Here is a 12,139-nt window from a genome sequence, read left to right as displayed (position 1 = left end):
TGAAGGTGAAACCTTTTAACGCTCCCGAAAAACATTAATTAAAAACAACTTTGATATTTTTTGTCAGCTCTGTCCTCATATTTGATATATTATATTTACAACCTTCAAATATGGTATTTTTTGCAATTATATATGTCCTAACGCATTATACTTATTGTCATGGTCTGATATGTCTATTGGCCAAAATGTCCGGCATTCATAAGGAATTATTGGTTTTCATGGTCCGAAATGTCTTTGGGTCGCATTGTCCGGCATGGATAAACATTATGGTTCTTGTAATTTAAAATATATTTTTTTATTCAATTTAGTTTCGCTTCATTCTCTTTCGATGTATGTAGTTTGATTATGTTTTTATTGCGATTCGATTCCTTCTTTTACCGATTACTTTCGTTTCGTTTTGGTTCTTTTTCGTTTCGCAATTTTTATGACCTGAGAATTATGGGTAATATTGATTACGTAATTTTCGTAAACATCTAGGCGCCATACTGCAGACTATAAGGCCAACCCTATCTTGGAAAAGCTATGATTCGATTTGTATTTAATTATCGAAACTAGCAAATATTTTTCGAGACTGGTTTGGCTCTCAATCACACATGTACAAGTATACGCAAATGAAGCTGCCATTGTGCTGTTTTTCAGCTACTGAAAATGCAGGTACAAACCGGATATTGATGCCTTTTCTTGTCATAAGTATATAGAACCTTCGGGATTGTAATAACCGTAGAGCTTACACCACTTCGCCACGCTCGCTATTAATAAATGAATTATAAATATTAATGAATTAATTATAAATATTAATAAATTAATTATAAATATTAATAAATGAATTATAAATATTTATAATTATTTATAAATATTTATAAATAGGCATGTTTGTCCACTTTGCCTTGCCATGTTTGCGAGACCCGCGGTTGCTTTTTTTTTTGTGACATAAAATTGAAAATTTGTAGTACGTTATAAATTTTGTTAATCTGAATTTATTTTTCTTGAACAAAATTCATTTTTGTTTGTACAAAACTGAATTTTGAGTACAAAAATCACAAGAGTCCCATTCGGCGCCCCGTAATCAGTTCACATTATCAAAGATATGATAAAGTACGACTGTTTGACAAACTTCCAAGGACCAATATAAAAAAACAACGATACTACAACAACTTAAAATTTTCATATTTTCCAATGGCTTTATACATTCCAATAATACATTACATGGGCACATTAAAAAAATCAGTTTCAACCCCGATAAGTCATACATGTTCAAAGAGTAGGGTCATTGAGTGCTAAAATTTAAAGTTCTTGGAGGGTAAGGTTGTTGCATATCAAATGACAGGTCTTAAAGCGTACATCCGAAATATCGATGTTTTGACTCGAAATAAATGAGTTGGAGGAGGTCAATGAGTGCAAAACTTAAGTTTTGATATAGTTAGGTTGTCGCATACCAAATTAAAGGTCATAACGTATACATCTCAAATATCATTTTTGTTATACAGAAAAAGAACCCAGTTTGGGTTAATAAGTACAAAATGCTAAAGTTCACAGAAAGTAGGGTTCTTGTATATCTAATGAATGGTCGTTAAGGTTACATTACAAAACTTATGTTGGAAACATCGACAATTGCATCTGACTAGGTTACCAAGTGCAAAAAATCCAAACTTTTGTAGAAGGTAGCATTTTATGTATCAAACAAAATGTCTTTACGTGTATATTACAAAGAGATAGTTCTTTCAATTGTTAACAAACAATTGCCATAATAGTTCTGCTTAAATTTCCTGTTTGTGTGGTATCGTATGGGCTCAAAACCTTCATAAATTCTTAGTATTTTCTAAATATATGTGACACCAAAAATATAAAAAAAAAGCTTCACCGAGCGCAGCATGATAAGATCACAGCAACTTGAACTGAGTACAGTGTGGAGACAATAGTAGTTTTTGACACACTAAACATGGGGACTTACAGTTCATTATGGACATAACAACTCATTTGGACACAACATTGCACAATATTTTGAAATTCAATTTTAGTATGAAGTTCTGCTTCAGGGTGCGTTCATTGATCATTTTGTACCTCATTATCTCAAGAACAGTAAACGATAGGGTAAATTTGGTAAGCAATTATTTCTTAAAGCTAATGTATTTTTTGCTGGGATTTTCATACGGAATCCAATAAAAAAAAATAAAAATCGCACCAAACATTTTTGGGGTTGTGGTCCCCTTTGGCCACTTATAACTCAAAAACCGTAAGAGATATCTGAAATCTGATTGAAAAATACAGGCAGGAATTTTCATGAGAAATATAATTAAAAACAAAAATTCAAAATCAGACCAGAAATAAACAAGCTATTTGTTTCTTGTCCCTTTGTCGCCCGTCATTCCTACTTGGCTCAAGTCACAACCCAAAAAAAAAATCAATTTAAATCTTCCGTTTGTGGTATGACACCTTGTACATGTAATACAATTTCACAAAGATTCATTCACTAATGGTCAAGTTATTGTCTGGACATGACGAAATTGCATGTTTCTGGTCCCCCTTTTTCGACCCTAATTTCTGAAAAGTTAAAAGTCTTTACTCACAAAATCAATCCCAGTCTTCCTAATTGTGAAGGAATATCATAGACATTCCTATGCTTTTATTGGAGTTATATACTTAAATTCTACGAAATGCTTGTTTTAAGCCCCTTTTTGGTCCCTAATTCTATAACAGATGAGGCCATAACCCTTAAATTTATACCAACCTTCCTTTTAATTGTGGTTTGAAACCTTCTTACAAAATCTTATAAAGATCATTTAAATAATACTGAAGTTTAAAAACCAAGTGTCTACGGACGACGACGACACGGACGAAACACGATGACGACAGCGTCATACTAATTAACGAGCAATGTCAAGTGTTACCTACGGCAACTGCAGTTTTCACAGTGTTCACAGCCTTTTTAATCAGTTGTAAGAGGTAATTATAAAAAAAGCGTATAAACACTAAAGGGTTACCAGACGAGTTGTCTACTCGATACATTTTCAAGCTACTGCTTTCTGATCAATTGAAAAAATAGGCAATACTTACTTTTGCAAAGTTTCCTCTTTCCACTATATTCATACAATTTTCGTCCCAAAGTTTCTGATTAAAATTTCTGACCAGACGCCCAAGCTTCTTGTGTTCACGCGGATCGTTTGTCAGCATCACATCATCAGCAACTTCTTCGTCTCCGAAAAGCTCTTATAAAAATATTTAATTTAATTATAACAACTGGAAGATATCATACTCGGTGTATGGCAACGCTGCACTGAATTATGATAAATGGTAGAAACTTTTAAGGGTAGAGATTCATTAAGTTGAAGAGGTTTTTTTTGTTTAAACATATATGCACTGTGTTACCAACAAATCAATGTACAGAAGCCGGTTAGGGCCACTTGTCATGCGCTTAAACCGTCAACCCCAAGTGATATGGTCCATGGAGAACTAGGACAATATCTCACTGAAATCGATATAAAGTCCAGGGTGGTGTCATTTCGGTCCAAAATCTTATTAGGCAAAGACATGAAACTGAGTGCTGCTATTTTCCGTTACATGTACATTTTAAGTCAAGAAACAACGTTCCGATCAAAATAGCTCGACAAAATTAAATATATACTTGATACTTGCGGTTATTCTTATCTCTGGAGTTGCCAGAATACAACATCGAACTTACAGAAAATAATTAAAGAAAGACTGGAAGATCAGTTTACACAATTCTGGTTTGGAAAAAAACAAACTTAAATCCATAAACTACCGAATATACAAAGAACCTTTGGAATCTGAAAATTATTTGGAATACTTAGTGATAAAGACATAGTAACATTAGCAAAATTTAGGACGACAAACCACAAGCTGCCAGTAGAAACTGGAAGATGGTTAAATATTCAGAGAGATCAAAGACTATGTCATTCGTGTAACACAACTATTGGGGATGAATACCATTATATTATGGAATTCACTTTATTGAATGACGATCGGAAAAATATTGATAGGCAACTGATAACAAATTGCAATGTTAAATTCAAGAAAATAATGAATCAGAAGAAATAGTCAAAACTAAAAATACTTGAGTATATTTATTCGTAAGATAAATGATATATTGGATTCCCTCTGACGTTATTTCATTTTCTATTAACTTGTGTATTTATATTGAATAAGATGTTTTATCCCTCCCCGTCAACTTGAACAAATAATAATGTTTTGATGTAATTTGTTTTTCTGCATACCTTTGTACCTACATCGGTTTATAAGAATAAAGTTATATGTATATAATATGTCGTAAATTGCGATATATCTATTACATTATATTTTTTGGGCACCTCATTCTTAAATGGTTCGAGTCACAACCCCCGGTAATTAATCCAGGCCCTCCTTTGTTAGTGTGGCACATTATGGTACAATTTCAAAGACATCCATTCAATTTTACTAAAGTCATTGTCTAAAATTTTTAAAAAAGTTTGGTTTCTGTCCCCTTTAAAAAAAACCCTTCATTCCTTAATAGTTCAAGGCACACACCCAATTCAATTCCAACTCTCTTTTTGTAAAATGACACATTGCGGTAAAATTTTTAAAAAATTCGTTCACGTTTACTCAAGTTATTTTCCGAACATACAAATGCACTTTTCTGGACCCTTTTGGCTCCTGATTCTAAGATAGTTCATGTCATAACCCTGAACCTTCCTTTGGTAGTATGGCACCCTTGTCGTATAATATCAAAAAATTCCTAGTTAAGACCTAAAGTCACACCCCCTAAAAATCAAACCCGGTATTCCTTTTGTTGGATGACACCTTGTGGTAAAATTTCAAAGAGTTCTATATATTCACATCATCCAGTTATTGTCTGTGTGTCATGAAAAGGCCAGTTTTGACCCCATTCAGTCCCCTAATTCCTAAACGGTTCAAGTCACAACCACAAAAATGTCAGACTTCCTGTTGTAGTATGACACCTTGTGGTATAATTTCATAAATATCAAAACACTTATACCCAAGTTATTGAGTGGACGTGGAAGTGTCTACGGACGACAACGCCGACGCCGGCGATGACGACGACAACAGAATGATAACATTATACGACCGCAATGCCATGTTTTAATCTATCAATGATTATATCGCTTGCTTTTCCCTATAAGAAGAAACGCCTCGACGGTCTTAGGGTACAGTGCTCACGTTGACTCAACCGTTCTCTTTCTCAACTGCATGAGATATTTGCTATACAAATGTACAAAATGTAAAATCAGTGAATGTATTATTCTTATATGACGTGCCACAGGGACGAAAAAAGAGATAAACACATGACCAACATTTCGTGTGATTCAGAGTCTGCGTCTATTCAAAGATATGAAGAAACTAGTCCTATTAGAATCGAAATAATAGAAACCATGTCTTTTTGGTGTAGTCTAATTTAAAAAAAACTACTTGTATGTGTAAAACTGTGAGCAAATTATGTTTTCTTGTTGATATCCCTTCCGTTTCCTAGAAATCAAATAAGAGGTGCAATACGGCATTATGTGCTAATGTAAAGCTTCGCCGAGCGCAGCATGATACGACCACAGTGATCCAAACCCTGAACAAATGGGGCAAGTGTGGACACAACATTAATTTTTTACACACTCAAGCATAAGGACTTAAAATTTATTATGGACCAAACAAATGGTTTGCACAAAATATGAAATTCAATCAAAAATTTTCAAAATCAGACCAAAATTAAAAAGGAGATTGGAAAATGTAGACAAAGATATCGATTTTCATGGGAAATCCAAAATAAAAAAATCAAATCGGACAAAAAAGCCATTTTTTGGGGGTGTGGTCCCTTTGACCCAGTGTAACTCAAAAAACATAAGATATATATATGTATTCTGATTGAAAATTGCAGGCAGAGATTTTCATAAGGAATCCAACAACAAAAAAATTGACATCGAAACAAAAATGAAAAAAGTAGATATTTTTACCATTAAAACTCGAAAATTGTGCGTAATCACCAAAGTCTACCAGAATTAAATAAGGAACACAATAAAAAAAAAAAAGAATTTTCAAAAAAGGAAGAAAAACAAACATTCTACATTTTTATCTTTTCGGGCCATTATTCTAAAATAGTAGGGGCCAAAATCACTGTCTGAACGAGCTCGGTTTAGATTTTTTGGAACCTGGTTTCGATAACGCAAGATGGCGGTCGGGCACTTTGACGAAAACAATGTTGTTTTGGGCTTCGTCTGCTGGTACGACAACATACTTGTCATGTACAGTAGACAATGTTTTTGCTACATCGGGGTCTTTGAAAACTGATGTAGCATTGGCACTAATTGATCTATTTAAAACTTTTATTTGTTTCAAAATTAAAGACATCACAGCCTTTAACCACTCTGACAGAGAATCAATGTCTTCTTGTTCTCGTTTTATCCATTTTCTTGCATAGTCCTCCACGGCATTCATAAGAACTTTAAAGTTATAATTCCAATTTATGGAGCGTGGTTCACGGTACTTGGGACCTTTACAAAGAATATTCGTTTTCGATGATGAACAAATCTCCCGTAACGACGTGACCGAAAGGACCATTTTTGAATGGAGAGTTTTTGCAAGAACAGGCAGGTGGTTTAGTCTTGAAGTCCTCAATCTCGAGGTTCAGCAATAGCTTTTTATAACTGAAAATTTTGGATGCAATGGTTGAAGTATAGGAATATGAAATAAAGTTTGTCTTTTAAAGAAATTGATAGATCAAATTCAGTTGAAATGCACTATGGAAAGATGGCGGGAAAATTGTCCGGCCCTTTCCCCTGTATAGCCAGTAAAAAATATCTATGTAACAGATGCTTCAGAATAAATCTAAATAACTAGATGTCTTGAATATATTTGAGGAAAATAAGACCAAACTGAGAAAAAAATTATGTGCCATCCATTCGTACACAGAATGGTACTTCAACTATATACATAATAACGTAATTTATCAACAGGGTTAACCAGGAGGCTCAACATATTTCTTTACAATTCTGACAAATTTACATACAAATGTAGTCTCAAAAGTTCAAGTTTATCATTTAGGTTCGTGGCATATTAGAAATTAATAATATTGGGACGTTGATAAACATTCCTACTAATAAACATCTTTCCTAGATTGATTTAAAAAAGGACATATCATTATATAGTGAAACTCGTCACCAATCTCATTCATATTGCAGAGAGTACAGTATCTATATTCTCCTTGAACGTTAGTCCGTCTATCATGCCCAATAGGTAAACGATGGTTTGTTGTTCAAAATCTATAACAACAAAACCAAAAAATCTTTATCATTAAATGTCGAAGTTGAAATGCTTTCCAATTTTCATTAATCACATTGTCCCACTCTCGTTGGAACTGATCACGTAGATTGATTACCAGTTTCAGCCGTATATCACTTACAAATGTTTGGGAAATCAATATATATGACAACCTAGTATCTTCTTTTATTAGATGAATTAACTAAGGAAATGTGACGATTTTGTGAATGCATAACGTGCATTAACGTATACACAACAGAACATAGCTTTGATGGTTTTTCCTGCTAAAAGTTTAGTCCAATGAGAAATCATTCTCTGCTTCACATCTAAAATAAGCGGATATCGTCCAAGTTCACAGTATACCATACAATTTTATGTTGTAATTCTCAAATTCAGTAATGATTTACAAAATTTAAGATGCACTCTTTCAGTACAATCAATATTACTAAAGCTCCGTACCTCTGAGTCATATAGAAGAATGGGTTTTGATAGTCTTATCAAATATATCTACATTTTGTAATTGACAGAAGATTCAATTTGATAAATTGTGATATTTACCCCTTTTTTAGAATTTCATACATGACCCTTCGCCCTCTATCTGCTTGCAATTGTATTGCTTTTGCAAACTTGCCGGTTTTTGATAGAAGTATCCCTGAACTCATTCACAATGTCAATATTTCTGTTATTAAACAATAATCTTGGATTATTTGTTATTCTGACATTACAAAAAAAAAACACTTTTATTTTCTATACATCAACTTTAAGTCTCCACGTTACACAATACTGATGAAAACAATCTGTGTTAATCTTTTGGTGTTATAAGTATAGTATCATCTGCGTGATTATGGCAATTTAAATATTTTCATAAATAAACTTAATTCATTTTCTATTTCATCTGACAACGAAGTTATAATCTCAGATATCATACTTGTTCATAAAGTCTTCTAAATCATTTAATAACAATGCAAACAAGAAAGGTGAAAGGTTTTCACTTGGTCTAACTCCAATTTCACGAGGGGAAATATTCTGATATTCTGGTGTACATTTATCATAAACAATCCGTTTATATATTTTGTATAACACTGAACATTTTACCATTGATACAATGTACTAATTATAAAACTTTCATGCTATAGCCCATCTCTTCAAACTATCTTACGCCTTCTCAAGATCTACAAAGACACAGTATAACTTAATTTCTCTTTTTCTGTTTCAGAGTTTCGAAAAATGAATATAGGATAAATAAATTATGTACAGCTGAATATCCCTGCGGAAAGCCATTCTGATTTTTCAGTAATGAAAAATTTTCCTAATAACTGTTAAGGCGTTCGCTCAAAATAGCAGTAAAAAGTTTGTCAATGCAGCTCACAATTGTGGTCGGCCAAACGTTTTTAGTGTCATCACTCACATCCTTATTCTTATACAATGTATATTGGAATGATATTGCCAACAAGCCAAGTTTGGCATTATACCTGTATCAAGAATTACATAGAATAAAAGTTCATACACTTCCATAAGATATTGGGAGGTACTTTTAATGTACTCGTTCACAATTTGATTTTCACCCAAAGCTTTGTTATTTTTCAGTTTGCAATTAGGGTATGTAAGTCTCGTCACGTGACTCCGTGATTTCATGAGAATGGGCCCTCATCTCCCATTCAAATGCATTGAGACTCGTCATTAACATAGCATTGAGTTCAATGTTAAAAGCAAAATATCTTTTTTTGAAATAAAATACTGATAAAAAATGACAAATATCTAGTTCTACTGGATAAAAATGTTAAGAAAAGCATAAAATAGAAGCTTTTGCATAACGATACAGTGTTTTAATTTCCCGGATGTGAACAATAAAATGCAGACCGGTCTTCAGAAATCAGACCAGGGAAGAACTTGTGCAACCACTGCCGCCAGTGCCGAGCACTGGCATGTTGTACCAGTTGATTCTTGTAAGTAAAAATTACAAATACATTTATACTATGAGGCAGATGAAACCTGTAAGAGCATGAAGTAGAGTAAATTGACATTTAAAAAAAATGTATGCCTTTTACAGCTTCACATCATCTTCAATTAATTTTTCTTCACAAATTACACAATTTGGTAAAACTTTGTAAGTTGAAATTGTATCAGTCCCTAGCTGTAAACGTGTAGCCATTGAGGTTGCTCGTTTATTATATTTTTTATACTTAGTAGTTGTGACCATTCAGATTACTAAATATTTTAAAAAATGGCAGTAGTTATGATTTTGCAGCTATTCAGAGCACCACACTCAATGGGGCCAGGTACAAAAGTCATTGACATAATGTCCACTGGACATTGTATTCCGTATCTGATTCTATCGCTGTTGAGTACCATAATGGGGACTTCATCCTCTATTAATTACAGTATAAATAGGTATGACTTTCAAAGTCTTAGGTACAATGTAGGAAATTATATTCTACATGATCATGCAATGGTGGGCTACAAAGCATAATATTAAAGCACAGATCCCATTACCACCCAAGAGTGGTAGTACGTAGAGAGCAAGGCTCTGTCTGAAATGGGGGTCTGTGTTTTCAAGGCATATTGAAATTGATAGCTAGCTTTTTATATTAACCTGTCACTTGAATAATGTCCATTTCAATCTAGTTTTTGTCGATTGTGATTTATTATCCTCCATTTTTTCATGCATTTCAGGAAGAGAATGTTTGACCATTCAAGCTGACCTTGCCTGGTGCTTGACCTGACAGTAGTCACAGCCTGCAGGTAGGCAGTCAAACTCATTATTCTGTTTCCCTGCCAACCATTTAGAATGCTATCTCTCATATGGCTAGGCAGAGAAGCAGTGCACAACTACCAATTTTATATTCTGGTGTATCTCAACCAGGGATCAAAGACATGCAAATTTTGAGGGGGGTGGGTGGGCGGATGCCCGCCATGCCCAAGCCTAAATCCGTCCCTGACAATTCCACAACAGTTCAAGATAAGTCGATATCCCCTTGACGTATTTTATTTTCAGGACATAAACCATACATTTATATCTTTTTTGGTTCTAATTATACATGTACAATATAATTATAATTAGCTGTTATGATAAGCTACACTGCATTATACTCTGTAGCATATCAACCATAAATGATAAAAAACAAATGAGAGAAAAATGTCAATATGGGTCTACATTGAGTGGTGCAAGAATTCCCACAACAACAGCATGCCTTTGACATGCCCCAAAAAGACAAATGCAAGTATACAGCAAACTGGGCATTATGCTACACCCTTCTCATGCATGCATATAAAAAATGAATCTCAGTGTTAACAATAGCTAGCAGTTATCCACATTAAAATCCCTTGAATTATTTTAAGAAGACATTTCAATAAGAATTAGCCTCCTTATTTAAGTTATCATACAATGTAGTAGAAATTGTATTTTACTGAATCTTAACTTAATACACTTAACTGCATCACAGTGATACACGTGTTTACTATTGATACTGTAGACATATTAATAGTAAACATGTGTATCAATGTGATGCAGTTAAGTGTACAAAATACAGAACAAATGGTCCATATTGTACTGAAAACACTGGGCATTTGTGTCCAAGACCGCTTATCAATACCAGATGTATTTTCTTTGTAATATTATAAACTAAATAGTAGTATTCATTAAAAGAGCGATATGTTGTTGTTTTTTTTTTTTCAGTATGATTGCTTAGAAGTGAAATTATTTGCATAAATTATTATTTGGTCTCTACGTTTTAGGTTTTAAAAGAACCCTGTGAAATGCAGCTACATGTATAAAATGCACATCTCAAGAGAAATGTATTACTGAAATTGGAGGTTTAGTTGCTCAGAACCTAGCTGTGAAAAGTCATTCAGAAAGTAGTTTCCTCTTGAAAAAAAAACAGTGATGGTCGAAACTTTTTTTCACCCTGGAGCAACTAGCACTTCTAATGTTGCAATGTACATATGTAGTTGTTGGCAAATACTGTGTGCCGACTCAGTAACCTGTAACCAGTCAAATGTAATGCACAATCAATCTAATGAGAGTAATTACAATTCACAGAAAACAAAAACATAACTGGATGGGCCCTTATCAGACAAAGATGTCAAACTGTATGCGATATACATGAACATGTATTTGAGGAAAGAGAAACCTCTGGTAGTAAGCAAATTCTGTGAAATTATTTATTACAAATTATCAATGGCTGTGATTAGTGTGGAAGACTATATTTTACCAAAATGATTGGATTTTGTGCAGAAAGTGAAGAGTCTCTTAGCTCATTGCTCTTTTAAAGATGATGGAGAGTTCCAGTAAAGTCCGAAACAAACGGAGTGGAACTGTCATGAAAACCAAGAAAAATGAAAAAACCAAGTGAGACTTGTGAACTAGCATACTACATTGTATATTAATATTTATTATGTAACTAAAATATGCTCACTGAATTTGTATGAGCGACTTGAAAGAAAATTTAAATCAAAATGTAAACAGTTTTGAAAATTGAAATTTGTGTATTTATCCAAACTTGCAAAATCAGCTTTAAAAAATGGAAGTTTATAATGTAAATAATACATCAACAACAGGCAGTGTTACGGACAGTATAGGTCTGTTTTATTATCCCCCCTTTGAAAAGCATAGTATACATGTACATAATATTGATCATTCTGTGTGTCGGTTCATTTGCTACTCCCCAGAAAACTAATAAATGGAATTAATGAAGTTTCCACAAATTCTTCGTCATATTTGAATGTTTCATTGTGCATTTCCACCAATAAGTGAGCTTTTCTCAAGGTATTACTAGTCTGTAGTATGGCCTGTAATACATGTAATAGGAGTATGATTTTTATCAACTCAAATTTTCATAATGAGGGTTTCTCTACTATAAATGGGAAAACTTTGTTATTGATG

Source organism: Perna viridis, chromosome 13 (assembly GCF_037379345.1).
Source record: "Perna viridis isolate PV_CMFRI_1.1 ecotype Kerala chromosome 13, ASM3737934v1, whole genome shotgun sequence".
Lineage (NCBI taxonomy): Eukaryota > Metazoa > Mollusca > Bivalvia > Mytilida > Mytilidae > Perna > Perna viridis.
This window is presented reverse-complemented; position numbering follows the sequence as displayed.